At 54.0% G+C, this 18,801-nt stretch overlaps 1 protein-coding gene across 1 annotated transcript in view; it reads right to left on the reverse strand.

Annotated features, from left to right (window-relative positions):
- The window catches only part of LOC144263816 (class I histocompatibility antigen, F10 alpha chain-like), a 1,122,758-nt gene that overhangs the window by 517,116 nt on the left and 586,841 nt on the right, over nt 1–18,801 (reverse strand). The gene's annotated exons all lie outside the window — the stretch shown is intronic.

Below are 18,801 nucleotides of genomic sequence, written 5' to 3' on the forward strand. Positions count from 1 at the left end.
TCAACATGACACACAAAACGGCACAAAACTCAACACATGCACACAGCACGACACACACATGCACAACACACCACTCCCCACACAGACACACACAGAACACGACACTCAACACGTCACACAACACTCTAGATGACACACAACATGACACACAACACTACACACACATGAGACACCACAAAACACAACACATCGCACACACACTGAACACAAGACTCTGCACGACACACAGCACACACACAAGACATCACACACACACAGACGTGTCTCACACACACACGTGGGCAAACGTGGCTGGTTGCTGTCAGGGTCTGCGTCTCCCTGGCTGGTGGCTGGTGGCTGGTCTGTGGAAACGCCTGTGGGATGCGGCTTCCTTCGAGTTCCCAAAGGGTTGGTTGGGGTCGGGCACGAGTCTCCTTTCCCGTGCGAGAGATCCCGGCGTCACCGAACCACCACGTCCTTGCCAAGGCTCCGCGCGCAGCTGAGCCGGGAGGGTTTTTCACCTGTGTTTTTCTCCACCATCCTGCCTGCAGAGGGAGAGCTGCATTCGGGTGTCACTGTGGTGTGTTGGTCAAGGGGTCGGATTCTCACTCGGGGCGGGAGAGAGTGCGGAGAAGACCTTGGAAAGGTGCAGTCGGGGGCAGGACTTTTCAGGTGCCTGTTTTTGTGGGGGTTTGTTGAATGTTGTTTTTTGCTGAAATAGAGAGAAAGGTTGTTGGCTTTTCAGCCTGAAGACTTGTTCTGTCCAACAGCCCAGACTGCCAGCCTTGTTTCACCTCTTTAATGTTGGACAGTGTTGCCGGCACCCAGTGCTGAGAGGCAAAACAACAGCTGGGGTTGGTTCGCTACCCCGTGTGCGTCACCCAATAATCACAACGGGGTGGAGAAGCAGAAAAGTTTATTTGAAGCTTCAGAAAGGTCCAGGGAGAATTGTTTCGACTCCTGTTTGCATCTTGACCCCAAAAGTCTTCTGTCATGGGGTCAGTCTCATGGTGACAGATGAGCGATGTCTGAGGAGTGAAGGGGCTAGGTCCCATGGTTAACATCAAAGAACTTCCCTAAGCCTCAGGGTAGTTTGGCCAAATGCCCAGTGTCAAAATGGCTGCCCTCCCATGCAGTGTGTGTCCCCCAACACCCAGAGTCCGTGCGGCCGCCCTCTCCGTCGGGGCTGTGTGGCCCAGCGACCAGAGTCCGTGCGGCCGCCCTCTCCGTCGGGGCTGGGTGGCCCAGCGACCAGAGTCCGTGCGGCCGCCCTCTCCGTCGGGGCTGTGTGGCCCAGCGACCAGAGTCCGTGCGGCCGCCCTCTCCGTCGGGGCTGGGTGGCCCAGCGACCAGAGTCCGTGCGGCCGCCCTCTCCGTCGGGGCTGGGTGGCCCAGCGACCAGAGTCCGTGCGGCCGCCCTCTCCGTTGGGGCTGTGTGGCCCAGTGACCAGAGTCCATGCGGCTTCCCTCTCCGTCGGGGCTGTGTGGCTCAACGCTCAGAGTCCATATGTCTATCCTGTCTCTTACGCCCGTGTGGCCCGATGGCAACGGACAATATGGTTACTCTCTCCCTCAGTGCTGCGTGGCCCAACGGCCGGAGTCAGTATAGCTGCCCTTCAGTGCAGGGCTGTTTGGCTGAGAGTTCAGAGGCAAGATGGTTGCCCCTCCTCTTGGGGCTGTGCAGTCTAGTGGGTCAATGGGGATGTGGGCAGCCACCAAAGGATGGATGGCAGCCAGGGCAGGTGGACCCAGGCCCTCCTTACTCCACCGGCTCCTCGCCCAGGGCCTCGTCCGTGGCCAATGTGTTTGCCATTGAGTCAGTGGGGATCCAGCACTGCGGATGACAATGGCTAGTTCACCCAGGTTACTTCCTTGGAGATGTCTCTAGGCCATGGGCTGGGGGTCTCTGGGTTCCCGGCGTGGGAAACTCCCAGAGCCTCCGATCTCCCTTGCATGTCTGCAGGCCCCCGGGGACGTGGCTGGGTCTCGGCGCCTCAGAGCTCTGCAGTCAGGGGCTTGAGCTCCTTCTGGACTGGAGCCTACAGTGTGCATCCTCCATTTTCAGCGGTCTGCCTAGCGTGAGCTGAGCTGCTCCCTTACACTCTGGTGCTCCTGTTGGAGCATGTCCGGCAGGGCTGGGGCGGGGCTTGGCTTTCTCCACCTAGACTATGGGGTTCTGTGTGGCTGGTTCAGCCCGGCACATGCTGCTCGGCCTCTTCTGTCTCCTCCTTCCCATGCAAAGCTGCTTTGCCATCTCACAAGAGATAGGATCAGTGGTGGGCTCAACTGGCTCCTGTTGGCCTCTCGATGTCTGGAAGAGGGAGAAAGGGCAGGAACACAAATGAGAAGAACAAAACCTTCAAGCAGGGTAGTTTTCCACAGCACAACCCCACCCCACTTTGCTGATGCTCATTGGCAACTTCCCTGAGAGCTGGCATTTCTTAAAGAGAGCACCCAACCCCCCGCAACCTCCGCTACCCTGTGGGCTGGCAATGGTAAAAGGGAGTCTGGGAGAATTTCTCCTCTCTCCACCTGGCTCTGATGAGTGAGGGAACCACATGCGAGAAGCTGTGTGAATGTAGGGCTCTGTGCAGTGGGATGAGATGTCCTCCATGGTGCCCAAAGGTGGGGTTGTCCTGCCTTTGCAGTGACTTCCTTCTTGTGAGAGAGATTTCAGAGATCAGCTCCAGGGTTGTGCCCTGTACCAGTGTGTGGGAATGGGGCAGAAGTGGGGCAATGGTGCACTCAGGGAAGGAGTAGGGCTAAGGGGGGCCCAGGCTGCAGCCACTGAACCCCTGCGTGCTGCGTTGCGGCCGGGCCGGGTCTGCCTGGCTGGGGTGGGGGTGAGGAGGCTCCGCACGCAGCTGTTCCTCATCCCCGCCAGCCACATCACCACGACGAGCACCACACCGGGAACCTTTGTCCCGAGGGGTTATCTTGCCTGTAGGCTCTGCCTCCCCGCAGCTCCCATTGGCCGGGGATCGTTAATCCGGCCCTTGCCCTATTCCCCAGCCTGTTCCAATCCTGCTCTTGACTCCTGACTCCGGCTCCAACCCTTGGCTCCCCTCGGCTCGGCCTCCACCACTCTGAGCACGAGGCCCCAGAGCCACTGCTCCAACCACTGGGCCCAACCAGCCGTGCTTTCGCCTCTGACACCAGCGCTATGGAGGAGTCGTTCACCTCACTGCTTTCCATGTGTATGGCCCTGCCTTGGTCAGCGCTGGTTTTCATCTGCCATGGTGCTGCCCAGTGACATGGCTTTCTTAGATCCCTTTGAACTTCTGCCAAGTCTTCTCTAGGCCCGACTAATCGACATAATTTTGCGTCATCTGCTGATATCCACCTCGTTGTTCAGCCCCGGTTCCAAACATAAGGACATAAGAAAGGCCACAGCAAAGGTCCATCTAGCCCAGTATCCTGTCTTCTGACAGTGGCCAATGCCAGGTGCCCCAGAGGGAATGAAGGGACAGGCAATCATCTAGTGATCAGTCCCCTGGCCCCCATTCCCAGCTTCTGGCAAACAGAGGCCAGGGACACCAAAAAGTTGAGAAGCGTCTGTTGTATTTACCATAGCAGGACAAAGAGCTCGTCTGTGTCGGTCCCGGTTCCCTAGTCAAATGCAGAACCCAACACGAGATTTCCAAGCTTCTGCAACCATTTATAATATCTGCTGAGGATGTACCACGTGGTCCTGTCTGATTTCAAAGGCACTTCGTGAAAAGCTGAAACCAAGAGGAAATGGGTTGAAAACCCCGTGATGCTGATGTGACTGTTACCTAGGAAACCTCCACTTCCGATGGCCATTGCCCCCTGCTATTAGCTCCCCAAGAGTCTAAGGGCACAAGAACAACAACGCCGCTCCTCCCAAAATAGCCCTGGACAGAGAGGAGACCCCATTCTTGCCTAACTTCCCCCTCTGCTGGCAGACACTCCTCCACACACCCGTACACATAGACGGTTGGGGGCACTTGTTCTTTGGATGGAACAGAAAAATGACAGCGGCAGCCACGTTAAACCATACAACATTTAGGCCGAGATCCACAAAGGGATTTAGGCTCCTAACATCTCCTGAAATCCTTTGTGGCCCTGTGCCTTCATTCCTGAAGAGCTCACAGGGAAAAGGGTTACCCATGTGCCCTCATGGGATTTCCTAGGAGCTGATAACCAATCTCGGAGTGAAGGTCCCTGGCCTGCAATCACTCCATTCCAGGGAGGCCAGGTGATGAATCTTTCCCTACAGAGGGGAATCCTCCTCATCATCATCATCATCCTGAATACCAACAGCCCTTTTCAGTTGAGTCAGGCCTTCCTTTAGAGACTTTCTGACCTTGATGAAGACAGTCTCCCCACACAGCTCTAAGGCTATGTCTACACTAGGAGCTCGGGATGGAATTCCCCTGCTCCCGTACACAGATTGTGGGACCACAATGAAAGCTCACGTGACCATCCTTCTTCCTTCAATGCTGTCCTTAGACTGAGAGGGACACATTCAAAGCTGTGTTCAGGCCCTGTGCTGCACCCCAAACACACAGAGGTATTTCCTTACCTTCATACAGGTGGGAGATGCCATCTTCATTCACTGTTTCAGACAACAAATCACAGTAATGGTGGATAGTATTTCCTAGACAAACAATGAATACAATGGCTCTCATGGCTTTTGAGATCCTTTCCTGAAAACTGCTAATGATGCAGTCATTCTCCCAAGACACCTTTGGGAAATTCCAGACATTCCTTACATCTGTTCACAAAGCATATTCGAGAAATCATCAGATGCCCAGAAGTTACTGAGAGGCTGATTTCCAAAGGAGATTGAATTCACATCCTGCTGGTTTCCCCTAGGCGCAGCCAAAGAATTGTTGTGGGCGGGGGAAGTTGGTGCAGTCGATTCAGCTAAGTTACTCCCTTCATCTTGGAATACATGTTAATTCACACACACACACTCACACACACACCCCGTTTTAGGATTCTGGTGCTGTTGGAGGGAACAGAGCAGCCGTCCAGAAAAGGGCTCTGAAGGAAGCATTGAGAAAAGATCAAGTGGATTTGCTCTGCTTACCAATGAATCGGGCTGCTGAATGTCTTATTGTTGTCTGTGAGCTTTCCAGGTACTGTAAGGCCTGGAACAGGAATTTGGGGATGTGGCTCTTGTTGTTCTGCATCTAGGAAGAAAGAAGGAAGAAATGCACAATATACAAATGACATGTTCTTCCCACAGCGAATAGTCCAGGAAAGCCAAAGCATATAGCCAGGCCATGGCAACCACGAATATGAACCCATACACCAGAGCAGCACCCCTCTGAAGTTCCTATTGTGTTCTCCAGAACCTCAGCTTTCATTTGAAAAGACAAAAGTTTGAAGGTCGGAGAATTGTGGAGAAAAATGTCAACAATGTGAATGGATTGTAAGTCCTGCCGAAATGAGCCAGCAGAGAGCCTGGAACGGAGTCCTGCAGCCCGACCAAAGCGGATGGGTACTCAGGTGTGGAGTTAGAAAGGTCTTCCTCAAGTCCCCATTCACCCCTCTCAAGGCACAAGGAATTCACCTACCAAGCAGATCCAGACACACTTCAAGAGCTGTGAGGAGCCATCCCAGGCCAAGCTGCGGGAGAGGGTCTTCAAATGAGCCCACCTGAGGAACACTGCGCAGCGGAAGAGCGTCAGTTTACATGACTGCAAGAGAAGAGGAGACCAAGAGGGTTCTCCCTGAGAGAGGGATAGTCTGGGGGACATGGAACCTTCCCCGTCCCTTGTTCTCCTGCTTTTCCTGCCAGTGCAGATTCCTGTCATTTGTTCTCCACAGGAGTGTGCTGAGGAGAGGAAAGGGAGAGTTGGCTGGAGAAAGCCAGAGCCGTCCTTTCCTTTGGATGGTTTGGGGTGGTTGCCCAGGGCCCCGTGCTTTGGGGGGCCCTGCACTTCAGGGGGACGCAGGCCCTGTGCCGTGCCGGGGCCAGCAGCAGTACTCCTGGCTCCGCTACGCTATGCCCCACCTCTTTCCCAGAAGAAGGCTTTTCTTCCCAATTGTGCTGTGTGCTGTGAGGATGGATGAGGCACTTGGCTCCAGCATGGAGTGAAGCAGGGAGGAGAAGACTCTGCTTGGGCAAGGGGCTCTGGCGATGACTGGAGTGGGGGCCCCAGGAGATACTGGCTCTTTGCTCTTCAGGCAATAATGACCGTGGCACTTACCAGTTTCACACTCTCCTCCTGGTCTTCAAGATGCAGCAGCAGGGGGAGCAAGCAGTGGATGATTTCCTGTTGCACGAAGCGTTTGTCGGGGTCCAGCACCCTGCTCACCACGTTGCCAAGCAGTACAATGGCAGCTGAGCGCACACTGCCCTTCTCCTGGCAATGACACACAGGGGGTGGGGACCCCGGTTAAAGCCAGGCAGCATCAGAGCAGAACGCCACTGAGTGGTAATGCGCACGCTGCTCCGGTTCCCCCTGTGTGAACTACCTGGGCTGGCGGGAGCAGGGAGGCCACCAGGCCAGCGCCATGGACATCTTGTGCAGGGCCTGGGACCCTGTGCGGGACAGTGCAGCCCAGGGTGTCCCAGAGGCAGTTTCTGTCTGGAGAGCACAGAATCCTAGAACCCGAGAAGATGAGGGGAGAGGGCAGGAGGGCTGCTGGAGACTGGTGTGGGGAAGGGGAGAAGCAGCTGCTGGAGCCTGGCAGGGACTGGCTACTCCAAAAGACAGCATTTCTTTGGCTCTTGGGTGCCCCTGAGAGCCGGACCATTCCCGACCCACCTCTTTCCTGCTGAGAATCTCCACCTCTTTGGGGGCCTGTGTTCTCCAGACAGCTGGTCATCTGCCCAATGCCAGGCCCCCTCTCCCCCAGGCCAGGTTGCAGCAGGGTCTGGGAGCATGGCACTGAGGCTGAGCTTTGGAGAGAAGAGCTCTGACAGGGAGGTGGCTCAGCAGGAGATTCCCCACCCATGGCGGGGGCACTCCTTGGAGGCTCCATGGCAGGCCTGAGGGGCGGGAGGAAGGGGATGGGGAGAGAGAGACAAGGGCATCACAGACAGCTGGAGCGGGGGAATGGGCTTCTTCTGCGGGTTCCAAGCCTTACATCATCAATGAAGGGGCGAAGGCTGACAGCAATGTCCTGGGAGATGGAGCCAAGCCCTTCCCTGTTGAGGAGGTAGATGATGTCTGCAGCTTTATGCATGGCCTCCATGACACGCCTTCCATCCCTGTCATAAAACATGGCCAGGATTGCTGGCAGCTGGGCCCGTAAGAATTGCACCTGCCGGAATGAAGAAGGCAGCTCATTACTATGCCAGGTGACAGCCTGGAGCACATGCTGGACCACTGCCACCGACGAGAAACCACGGAGGGCACAGCCCCCTAACGGGGCAGAAAGTCATTCTCCTGTCACTCTGTGCCAGTTGCTCACTGTCACCTTTGTCTTTGCTCACCCCGCCTCCCCCATTGCATCCCATCTGCAATCAGGGCTCACCTCACAGGAGCAGGGAGCATGGCATGCCTTGATTTGTTCCGAAAGCACCTCCACCATTTGAGGGCTGTGTTTTAAACAAGAAGGCTTGTATGTGGCTCTCCCTCTCATTTCTGAGCTATTTGATGGACATTGGCTTCCTGGGTCCCCTGGGCAATCCCCGGCTCTCACCTTTTCTGTCTGGAACACAATACTGCCAAGGCCTCGCAGACTGAGCCTCCGGATGATGGAATTTGCATCTTTGGTCCATTCCATGAGCTGTGCTTGGAGGGCTGATCTTGTCAGGATGGTGTCAATGGAAGGACTCTGGAGAAACTGGCAAGAGCCAAATGAAGGTCAGGTTGAGGAGCAGAGGTCTTATTGTGGGGTCTGTTTCCTGGACAGTCGTCTTTCCCAAAGGGCCACTTCCTCCTATGCAAAGTCTCTGGTGAGTAGGGAGCCAATTGCTGCTGTTTCAGTTGGTTCCTTCCCCAAAGTTAGACTAATGCACAAGTCACAACTAAGCCCCCAGGGAAAGGGGAATCTCCAGACCTCATTGAGTGCCATGGAGAGAGCCGTGGGGCAGAAGAAAAGCAGAACCCCAGGAAAAGGTGAGGAGAGAAGCATGGCCTTGGGGCACTGGAGAAACATGGCTTCTTGTCCCATAACCCCATCTAGGCACATCCAGCCAGGAGCAATTTCACCCTGTCTCTCCCTCCCTCTCTTTGCCATGCCCCGCATCCATCCATGTGCGGAGAGGAGCTAGCGTGCGGTAGGGCTGCTAAGCTGCTGACAATGTAGCCTAGAGCTTACTGTCCTGAGCTGCTCTCCAGAAAGCCCACTTCAGCCTGTCAACTCATGAATCTCACCTCAGTGCAGAAAGCCAGGGCGATAGTTCTCTGCTCCTCCTCCTTCCCACTCTGGACGATGGTGATTGCCTCTCTGAAAACTGCAGGGAGCTGAGGGTTCTCAAACTCCATCATGGCTCTGGAACATGGAACAGAAAGTCCCTTTTGATTCTCAAGGGGGAGAGAGCGTTCAGCTCCAGTTGCTGGGCTGAGCTGGCAGCCTGGAACTGAGGACTATTTCACACGGAAATCCCATTCCCAAGAGAGACCCAAAGAAGAGGAAACGTTGAGCTCCTACCTTGCAATCAGGCCAACCCCCTGTGAGTAGTGATATCGGGAGGCTATCATGTCCCAACCCCGATGAAAGTGGATGCTGGCAAATTCCTTCCAGTAGCCGGGCATGGAGAAAAGCGTCTTCACAGCCTCCACTGAGGTGCTAAAGACAAAAACAAACAAACAAACAGAGTGTCAAGCAATGAGATCAGCCCCAAGCATGGCAAATCTGCACAAGTCCTGAGACACCCAGCATGCTCAGCAGTAGCTAGCCTCCCCAAGGATCGATCCAGTGTGATACCCTGTCTACACTGCAGTTTCACTGACTTTGGAACCAGTTAGGGACACTATAGCTTCTTCAGATGGTTGGTGTCATCACTCACGATGGTTGAATACTTGATTCTTTACTGTGACAGGTAACAGGACTCAAGCGGGCATGTGGGTCCAGATCCTTTGTTGGTGGAATCGAGCAAAGCTCCATCAGTTTACGCCACCTGAGGTGTCTTCTGGCGCTCTCTCTTTCCCGTGCAGATGGAAGCCCCTAACTGTGCCCACAGAACCAGATGAACTGGTCCCTCTTCCTCCTGTCTGCCTGTGAGGCTGACGTCCTGCGGTGCCTGTCCCCATGTGCTGCCGGTGTGGCTCTGTCCGCGTTCGGGGAGAGAGGCCCACGGATTTGCTCAGCAGGCACTGATGAAAGCACTGACCCTTTGGTGGGTGGCAGACGTGGATGGATGCACAAACATGGCTGCTGCCTGAGTGTGTAGGGAAAGCAGCTGGCCTGTGGACGGCGTCAGATGAGCGAGTGTGACTCACAAGAATGCACGGCTCTCAACACTTTTCCCTCAAGAGAGACCTGCTCCCAACTGAGCCTGGGCTAATGACAGCACCTGAACAACTGATGGCCGTGAACAGCCCCCATGTGGTTAGCCCAACAAATCTGTTCTTCCTTTTCCTTTCAGTCATTACCTTAGGGGGCTGAGGCAGCTGCAACCCTCCTTGGGGCTGGATGTCTGCCTGGCCATGTAGGTCCCTGGCAAGTGCAGATCCATCACGTACTGCACTTGCCTGACGCAGAGAATGAGCAGCTGGGGATACATTTGCAGGATGGCTTCTCGGTATCCCCGTAGGAAAAGGAGCTCATAAATGGTCTTCATTGCCTGGAGGGGGGAAAGAATTTCACTCAGCTCTCCCAATCTACCACCTGCCCCCATTGCCATTCGCTATTGTCCCTTTGTCATGTCTCCTTTCCTCTCCAGTGTATTACAAAAGAGTATTGGCTTCTGAGAGGAATGGGGACATTTGGAGGCTCCTGAACCTTCCCCCATTCCTGGAACGGAAGCAGGATGGAAAGATGAGAAGAGTCTGGATGACGTTATTCCCCATTATTTCTCTTTCTGGTGCAGAGCCTGTGCTTTGGTTTTCCAGCCATGACTAGAAGGGCTGAAACCATCCTGAGGAGATCCGTTCTCCTAGGCCCAGTGTTTCTGGCCCAGTCAAAAGTACTGGACTTCTCAGGATGCCACGTTGGGAAGATTTCTAGGCACAGTTTACAGAGCCAGAAAGCTGGAGACTTCCAAGAGACACCTGAACTGCACCTGCTCACTAAAGGGCCATCTGGAGCAGAAGACAACTGAGCCAGGGTACCAGCAGATAAACCACCTCAGATGTGTAACTTTGACCTCGGGGAAACTTTACTGACCACTCTTTGGTTTGATTCGAAGTGGCGAGGACACACTAAGGCCTGGTCTACACTCCAGAGTTAGGTCAATGCAAGGCCACTCACTCTGCATCCCCCTAAGGATGGAATTTCCTTCCCATCGTCAGAACTGCCCCTCGATGCCAAATTCATGACTCCACCTCCAAACGTGGCAGAGAGTCCAGGTCGATGCAGTCAGGTCGATGCAGCGTCCGTGCAGACACCGCGTCGCTTTCCTCAACTGGCTTTCAGGAGCCTTCCCACAATGCCCCACCCTGACCCTACAATCAAGACAAGCCCTTCTGGGGAGGACGGGCACTGCCGACACGAGCAGCAAAGTGCAGACACACACCAGGGATGGAATCGCTGTGGCGGCTGTCTGCCCATTTAAGTTAGGTCGGCTTCAATGTGTGGTGGAGCCATGGCCTGAAGGTAAGAAGAGGTGAAACTCGCACACACACACAGATGCACCATCTTCCCTGTGGGGGCGGGTTCGCAAGGTGACATCTCAAATCTCACTTACAGCCAGAGACACATGGCTGCTCTTCTCCTCCCGGCGTCTCTGCTGGAGCTTGTCCAGCAGCTGCTGCAGCACCTCCCTGGTGAGCTGTGGTTCTTCACCCAAGGCCTTCCACAACTCAATGGCACAGCTGCAAATTCAGAAACACACGTCAGAGCTTTCCTGCTTGGCCATCTCTTGCCCTCCCCAGGGAGAGGCTTGGAATACCAGAGGAGACAGCCACTGGTGCAGGGAGGCTAAGGCAGGGCAAGTCCCTTCAGAGAAAGTTGTATTTATTCCTTTCCCCTAATGGGTTCTTCTTTCTAAAGCTAACCCACTCTTTCCAAGACAGTGACCATGTACTGACCACAGAATGACCACCAAACTGTGACCCGCAGACTGTGCAAAATTCTGCTCTGTTACACTTGGGTCAGTCCCGAGAAACTTGCCTGACATCATTGGAGTTCCTCTGGCTATTTGGGGGTATAAGGGAGACCCAGCGTTTGGCCAAGTGTCTCTTAGCAGCTCAATTCTACTGCAGTGTGGTGGACAGGGTCAGAGAGTGAGTCAGCACATGCCCTGATCTGAGAAGATTCAAGAGCTTGGAAGAGGAGATTGTAAAGCCCAATGTGACAGAGATGGAAGGAAACTAGGACTGAAATCCCCCTCCTCCATTCTTGCGGATCTAAGTCCTGCTGGTCCCCGCAGGCATCGGCAGAGGAAGACTGCAGATGGATCCAAAAGACTTCCAGTCATTTGACTTCCAAGTTTGGTGAGGAAGGACGGACGTGGTGGTCAAGCCCTAGGACACTGAGAACTAGGTTGGACAACTCAAGAGCAAATGGGCTGGAAGCAAGGTCTTCCGGAAGCTTGACTGAACTTCTGTGCCAATGCTGCCGAGTTTCTGTAACTTCTGAGCACAGCCCCTGGAAAGCACTGTGGCTGTTCCAAGAAATTCACACCTGATTCTGAAATTCAGAAAAGCTTACAAATCAAACACTCAAAGAAATCTGAAAACCAACACTGTATTCCTCTGATAACTGAATTGGGTAAGAAGTTCCATTTCTTTCCTGCCGCTCTTCCTTTTGCTCTGCAGTGTGACACAAATTTCGCTCAGGTCAGTGCAGAACTGCATTGGAGAAGATGCCAAGGAAATCTGGACTTTTGACCACTGGCTAGGGTTCAGCTGGGTTTCATGGCCCTGAGGCACACGGGGGTTGTGTTACAAACCCCTCAGCTGGCTGACCCTTCCAAGTGATCAGCAATAACCAGCAGGACTGAAAGTTAACAATCTATTGAGGTGGAAAGAGGCACTCCCCCCTTTCAGAGCTATTAATGCTGGCTGTCTGCTCGCTGCACTGCATTTAGGCTCTGGTCATGTGGGGATGATTTTTCTGTTGATTTGATTTGATTTTATTTTGCATCAATAAGGGCTGGAAATGTCTGTCTTAAGAGTTTGACCTCTGCCCCACAGCTCCACAAAGATGAGTGCATTTTGTCACCAATTCCTCAGCCATGGAATAACTGGGGGGTCTGACGACAGGTAAGAATCCTGCACTGGTCTCCAGGGGATAGACAGATGGGCCTCATGGGCTCTTTCCATCTCTGCCTTCTATCCTGCAGTAAGGAGCAGCCAGACCTCATGAGCCAGGGATGTTGAGTGAGCCCCCAAATCATTGATTGGCCCTCTGCTGGATCTAAGAGGAAGTGGGGTGACCCATAGAAATCAGGACAATGCTGGAATTCTCCAGAAAAGTGGCATGTCTCCATCGCGGGGAGTGTAGGAGGAGGGGTTGGCTCCTTAGTGGCTGGGCCTGGCCATCTCCTCTTAGGAAGCATGGACAGCTCTCTGCACAGCAGGAAACTCCCTCCAACTGTGTGAGCCCCACGGACCCCTCCCGGCCTGTGGCCTGTCAGTAGGAGCAGGAAGAGAACTACTGGACTGAGGAGATAAGAAAGCAGCTCCCTACCTGTGCAATGAGAGCGTGTGAGCCACACAGGTTAGAACCACGTCCTGGGGGTGGGAGCGAGCCAGCAAGGCCATGGCCCTGAGCACTGCTCTTCTGGCTCTGGGATCACAGCTGTTGTCGAGCCAGATTAAGATCCCTCCCACGATGTCTCCAACCTGGAAGAATGCCAGAATGTTGAGGGATGGATTTATCAATGAGTGGCCTCCACCCAGGAAAGCCCTCCTGGCAGCCCTGCAAGCTCCTCTGACCTCGGTTGCCCATCTTGGCTGCTCCCTAAGAGGCTTTGACAAGTCCAGGAACCCCAGTCTCCCTGAGGTCTGGCTTAGCACCTTCAAGCTCAAAAACACGCACAAAATCTTAGAGTGGGCACAGTCCTAACTCCCCTGATATCCCAGGGCCTTCCCTGCCGTAGCAAACGGCTCTCAGTCCCGCTCTCAAGGGCTTCCCTCCAGGAGCCTTTCCTCCATCTCTGCAACTTCCTTTTAGCTCTTTCTTGCACAATCCGTTCCTCCAGACCAGTGGTTCTCAACCTAGGTTCCATTGTGGGACACATCCAATCCGACCTGTTTGTCCCTGAGGATGTCCCAAAGGGGCGCAGCTCTGTGCTGACCAGGCCACAGGTTGAGAAGCACTGCTCCAGACCCAGCTGGTTCTACCGATGTATCCCAGAGCCCATGGCAGAGATGGGAGGCAGGGCTAGTTGGGTGGGGCTAGCCAGCTCCCGGCCCCAGTCTCCTAAGTCCCCAGTCTCTAACCTCGGATTCATGCTCTGGCACTTCGAAGAGCAGTGCAGACCAGGTGACTTGGGCTGGAGCCCAGGCTCTGAAGCCACCCTCCTCCCCAGGCTTCAGAGATCAAGTTCCAGCCCCAGCCCAGAAGAGTCTGCATTGCTGTTGTGGCCCCTCAGTGCCAGCCCTGGGAGCCCAAGTCCATAGGGCCAGGCTTTCAGGCTCCTGCTGCAGAGTTTGCAACACAGGGAGACAGACCCTAAAGGGACAAGTCACCCCCTAGGACTCTTCCGTGAGGAATTGGTCATTGCTCTTTCCTCTCTCAAACAAGGAGCAGGAGCTCCAAGCCGGGTGGCTGGATTCTGTTGACCTGTTCTGCTAGCAGGAGTTAGAGCCCTGCACAAATCAATCTGCTGATTGAGGGGCCATTTGTTAACTTCCCGCTGGGACCTGTTGGAAAGAAGGAACTCGGGCAGAGACAGGGATGACCTGCAGGAAACCCTAGGAACAGACAGGTTGGGGAGGAAGTTCAGGCTGAGGATTCTGTTCATTGATTAGTCTCAGAGTTTCCAGGAAAGCCAAAGCCTAGGAAGGGACTAAGTCTGCACTTCCGCGCCATGTGCAGGCGGTCTTTGGAGAAGGGCTTGAATGTCGCCTATCCCCGTGGCCAAGCGATGAATGGCAAGGTGCAGAGCCAATTTTCCAATCCCATGCCAGTGTCCCAGGAATGGTTTCCGAGGAGAGGAACTTCTCCCATCCCCCTCTCTGCGCAGCATCCCCCTGCCCCATTGCGGGAGTCTCTTACTCTCTCCATCTTGTCTCCGTGGAGAGCTACGATGGCCCTCAGCTCTTCCTCTGCGGCTCTAAATCTCTGCAGGGTGGGTGTTGTCAGACCCTTCATGGCTGCCATCAGCAGGGCATGGAGCGGGTGGAGGAAGGGTGCTCCCTGGGGGTCTGCAGAGAACAGGGACAAAGCCTGTTGGGATTGAGTATTTCCCTCGGGCAGCTGCCCTGGAACAGTCTGTCCCCGGGGGAGGCTGGCAGTGCCGAGGGAGCGTGGAGACTCCGGCTGAGCCCTTTTCTTCAAAAGCCTCCCCAGGTGCTAAGGTTTCCTCAGCCTTTGTCCCCTCTCTGGCCCCCTCCCCTGAGAACAGACGGGAGCCTCTCGGGCAGTGCTGGGACCCCAAGGGTCACCCCGTTTCCTCCCTCGCTAGCCCCTCCTCGCAGGAAACCCCGCTTTTGCTGAGAAAGCCTCAATGTCCTGCAAATCCCATTCGAGTTGCTCCTTGAGTGTCGCCGAGGGGTCACTGGAGAACCTGCCCCATGTCCCATCCCACCCCGAGCGCCTGAGGAGATTGGCTCAGCAACTCTGACAGCCCACAGTGTCTGCGAGGAAGGGACTGAGAATAGGGCCCAAACGGAAACGCCCTCTTCCTTCCCCACCTAGCAGCCTGTGGGGCTGCCAGAAAACAGGCAGGAATTGCCGTCAGGACAGAAAGTAACTGAGGCTGAAGAAGCAAGTTTGCCTGGCTGAAGAGAAGCCCAAAGCATGGGCCTCTGGGGCCAGAGCCCTGGGGGTGAGAACTCACTGGGCACAATGTTACTCCAGGGGGCCTGGTTCCAGGGTCACCTCAACCCAGGGCCTGGGGTGCTGGAGGCCTTTGCCCTGGGGTCTCAGGGCACCCCCTGGGGATTACTGCAGCTGGCCTGCATGGCGCTGGATTAGCACCGTCTGTCCTGGTTGCCAACAGCTGAGGGGTAGCTCAGTGGTTTGAGCATTTCACTAAACCCGGGGTAGTGAGTTCAATCCTTGAGGGGACCATTTCGAGATCTAGGGTAAAAATTGGGGTTTGGTCCTGCTTTGAGCAAGGGAGTGGACTGGATGACCTCTTGAGGTCCCTTCCAACCCTGATATCCTAGGATGCAGTAGAGCACGGCGGAGTGGCACACTCGCCTCCATACTCCAGACCCCGGCGGGTCAGAAGCTCCCAGAATTGCACCCTTTTGTATGCGCTGCAGGGTGCTCTGTCCCGAAGAGGAAGAGTTACAAAGGTGTCTAGAGGCTTTTGTAACTCAGACAGAGCCCAGATGTTGGCAGGCGGGAGGGAACCTGGGACCTCTGGAGCTTAGTGCAGGAGCCTCGACCACAGGAGCGAAAAGCCAAGAGGCTGTTAGCTAAGGCTCTAGAGCAGACTCCTTTTCTCTGTGTCTCCAAGTGGTCCTGGTGCCACGAGATGGGCCAGAACCCCACAGCCAGGACATATGTGGGTTCCCCCGACCAGGGCAGGGATGGGCCTGGTCTGATTTTCAGTCGTGCCTGTATGCCATGGAAAGTGCATCAGAATCGGGCACTTGAGTCAGGCACTTCTGCCAAACCCCCAAAGCATCTCTGGACTTCTTTAGGTGCCTAAACCCCTTTGTCAAAGCGGGCCTCATTCAAGCGACCCAGATAAAGACTGGCTGGAGTTGATCACCCTTGATGAGTGTTTCTTTTCAGACCCTGGGAAATATTCCTACACACAGCAAGGGATGCTTTCCATGAGCACGGCCAACCAGCATCATTACCATCGTCATATGGGAGCTGCTTGTTAATGAGGGGCTGGGAGTGCGCTCTTCTTCCTGCTCTTCTGGGCTTCCTTTTTCCCACTTCCCCTTCGTGTCAGACGGCTCCTTCTTCGTCCCTGCAGCAGAAAGAAACATTCTTAACTTTTTGTTTACAGAGGATGGAAGTTGGGCCCAGAGCCCTGAAGCGAATTGCCCAGGGTCAGACTGAAGGTTGTTGGCAGAGCTCAGCAGAGAACTCCGCTCTCCTGACTCCTAGCTGGGGGCTTTGACCACATGAGGCTTCCTCTTCCCTCGGGGCCAGTTTCTTTTCAATGGGGTCATCTACTCTTCCCCTCCCCTTGTACCCCTTTCCTGTCAGTGATGGGCACCTGGCCTCCTTTTGCATTGAACCCCCCAAGAAGGAATGACTCAGCTCTGGTACGGTTCCCAGCTGTGACCTGCTGAGACCTCTGGAGCATTTTCCTGAGGAAAGGGACCCAATCCAGGAGAAAAGAAAGGATTTCCTCCAACGTCCAGCCTCTCTCTTCTCCTTCCAGCCTGGAACAATGTTAGTAGTCCCCACCCCACAGTGCCAGATCCCCAGAGGGGGGTGACCTGACATTGTCAGCTCTCCCCACCTCAGCCATGGACCTCTGCCACCCTCTAAATGGATTCCAGAGCTGGAGGTACCCATCACTGTCCCATGAGATTGCCCTGATGTCGAGGCTTGTCGAGTGACTGGTGTGAGTGTTCCTCACATGCTCCTCGTGAACCATGTGGATTGAACCATCTCACCTGTAAGATCCACTTCGACTTTGTCTGTCGTCTCCTGCAGCTTCACCTCCTCTGCCTCCACCTGGGTCTCAGCTGCTTTCTTCTTCAGGGACAAGTGCGTCCACCTTCTTGGAGAGGAAGCTGTTCTCTCCTCACTGCTCTCTGCCATCGAGTTGTGGGATTGGCAACAGACACAGAGTCTTTTCATGCCTGACAGGATGGTCCAGGAGCATTTTCTTCCCTGGGGCTTCTCTGGCAAGGCCTGTTCTTGGGGGCTGAGGCCAGAGCATGCCTCAATGGCTGCAGGTTGGACAAGCACTTTGTGCACGTGGATCTCTCTGTGCTCCCGAGAGGTGAGTCTTTGGAAAAAGGAACAAAGCCTGGAATAGAAAGAAGGAGGAAATGGGTTTTTCTGTCCTTCTCGAAAGGAAGGGAATTAGTTTGTCCAGGATTCCCAGATCCACAAGAGTGGTCTTTTGAAGCCATCTGCTCCTCGAATAGCCAGGACTGGTTGCTGCAACCAAGAAGATAAGCAACACAAGACCGCCCAGACTGTGTCAAACCAAAGGTCCATTTAGCCCAGTACGCTGTCTTCTGACAGTAGCCAGTGCTGAGTACCCCAGAAGGAATGAACACGGAATCATCAAGCGATCCATTCTTGTTGCTCATTTCTGGCACCTGGCAAACAGAGGCTAGGGATAGAAAGAGCAAAAGGTCAGTTTCTATGTTCTTTGGTCATTGCCTGGGCCTAGTTGCAAAAATGCTTCCTTCTTAACCCCACTCCTTTGTGCACAGAATGTTGGGACTCTGGGAACAGATTGGGCCAAGCTGCAAACCAAGAAAGCTCTGTTCCAGAGAAGCCAGGAAAAGGAAGAAAAGATTGTCATCTCGAGGGTTTGAGGGTCTGGAAGGATGAATTAGCAGCTGCAAATATGTTGACTTCTTCTCAACTATTTGAAAATCTGGAATGTATTAGCATGGGGGAAAGAATCAGTCAACTTGAAATGAAGAATGACCCATATTATTTCCAACATCCAGTCAGAAGTTAGGCCTCCAAAACAAGGACAAAGAAATCACAGCGAGACCCATGACAAATGTAGGTGACAGTTAATTGAAACCCCTTTCCTCCAAAGGAATTGCGGGATGTGGGGGATCAACACATCTCTTTTCTCTAGCCCAAGGGGGTAGAGTAGAATTTGTAGAGAGTTTTGAGATCTATCGCCATGAGATTCTTTCTGAGAGAACTACCAAGATGACAGCCAGGGGATGGGAGTGGAGCTGTATCACTTTCAATATCTTAAGATTAATTTCTTCTGCATTATTTGAGCTCATTTATGTGCATTTCAATTATGTAAATTCTGAGATCGATATTCTCTCAATACACATTTCTTTGGCAGTCATGACAGGAGACAAAGGGTTTCTATTCCTAACTTGAAGGCAAGGAGTGCATTAGGGGCAACTCCAAGGGAAATACTATTGATGGAGATATCAATCTAAATTCTACACGAGTTTTGCTATCTTCTCTTTTGGTTTGATCCCTGGAAATTCCCCGCGACTAGTCTGCTGAAAGATAAAATCACCTAAATCTGCCTCCAAAGAACCTGACAGGCTGAAGCAGGAGGAGACCTGAGAGATGGCCACTTTCAAATCAAAAGGGAACGCTGAGACCTGCCTGTTGCCACACCAGCCCCCACCCGTCCCGAGGAGAAGGAGGCACCGACCTGTCGTGAGCGATCTAATGAGCAGGGAAAGAATCTGGGAATTACCTTCTGTAAAAACTCATCCTTTTGTTCCTCAAACACCTGTGGAAATAGCTGATTCAAGAAGTTGTTGACAGAGGGATGGTCCGCGTCTCTCAGCAGCTCCTTGGGTCACCAGCCGTTGTCAACCAAGCCAGTTGGCAGATTGACGGCAGGGCAAGAATGCTGACGCCCAACACTCTTTGCTGTTGGCATCCGTGACATCACAATCAGCTTGTGCATAAACACACACAGACCCCACCCAGAGAGACACACCCCCACTGAGCAACTCCCCACTCTCCTTCCCAGCACTTCCT

The sequence above is a fragment of the Eretmochelys imbricata genome, chromosome 4 (assembly GCF_965152235.1).
Source record: "Eretmochelys imbricata isolate rEreImb1 chromosome 4, rEreImb1.hap1, whole genome shotgun sequence".
NCBI lineage: Eukaryota > Metazoa > Chordata > Testudines > Cheloniidae > Eretmochelys > Eretmochelys imbricata.